This window comes from Eurypyga helias, unplaced genomic scaffold (assembly GCF_000690775.1).
Source record: "Eurypyga helias isolate BGI_N326 unplaced genomic scaffold, ASM69077v1 scaffold17041, whole genome shotgun sequence".
Lineage (NCBI taxonomy): Eukaryota > Metazoa > Chordata > Aves > Eurypygiformes > Eurypygidae > Eurypyga > Eurypyga helias.
Genome location: NW_010229081.1, coordinates 6,068 through 6,680, shown reverse-complemented (window position 1 = coordinate 6,680; position 613 = coordinate 6,068). Strand labels below are relative to the sequence as shown.

At 43.2% G+C, this 613-nt stretch overlaps 1 protein-coding gene across 1 annotated transcript in view; it reads right to left on the bottom strand.

The window, feature by feature from the left end:
* TMEM59 (transmembrane protein 59) overlaps nt 1–613 on the bottom strand; it is a 6,032-nt gene that overhangs the window by 1,924 nt on the left and 3,495 nt on the right. The gene's annotated exons all lie outside the window — the stretch shown is intronic.

Below are 613 nucleotides of genomic sequence, written 5' to 3'. Positions count from 1 at the left end.
TGCCTGCTGATTCATTAGTCTCCGGCTCTTCCGGCTTCATGGCCCACTTCAGGGTCCTGCGTGCTCTAACTGCTGACTTGAAAGACACGAGAGACTTGCTGGATCCTGTTTACTGGCCCCTAAGCATCCTCCTAGTTTACAGGTTTAAAAACAGATTTTTCTGTTACCCATTTGGGATGCAGCTCACTGATCCTTCACGTGTAAACTTTTGAGTAGAAAGTCATTAGAGTAAGGGAAAGAAGAACCAATATGCTGATCTTTTGCAAAGCTTTAACAAAGATATACCAGACATTTTCAGCCTGAAAATGAGACTTAACAGTGTCTTTCCTATCAGACAATGCAAAACCAAGTGCTTTACGCTGAAACGTATCTGTAGCTAAAGAACAGGTAAAACACGGTATTGATTAAAGAGTCTGCAGAACACACTCAAAAATCAGTGTAGATAGTTGTCTGCGTGATGTTCCCTTGCAATGGAAAGCAGAATCCAAGTTGGAGAACAGCCTGCAAATAACATGGGGCCAGCAAGGCAAAGCAGCAGTAACAAACAGTCAGATAGCCAATTTTAACTGCTCTCCGCATCCTGAGCTGAACTGACTCGTGCACTTTGAGATCT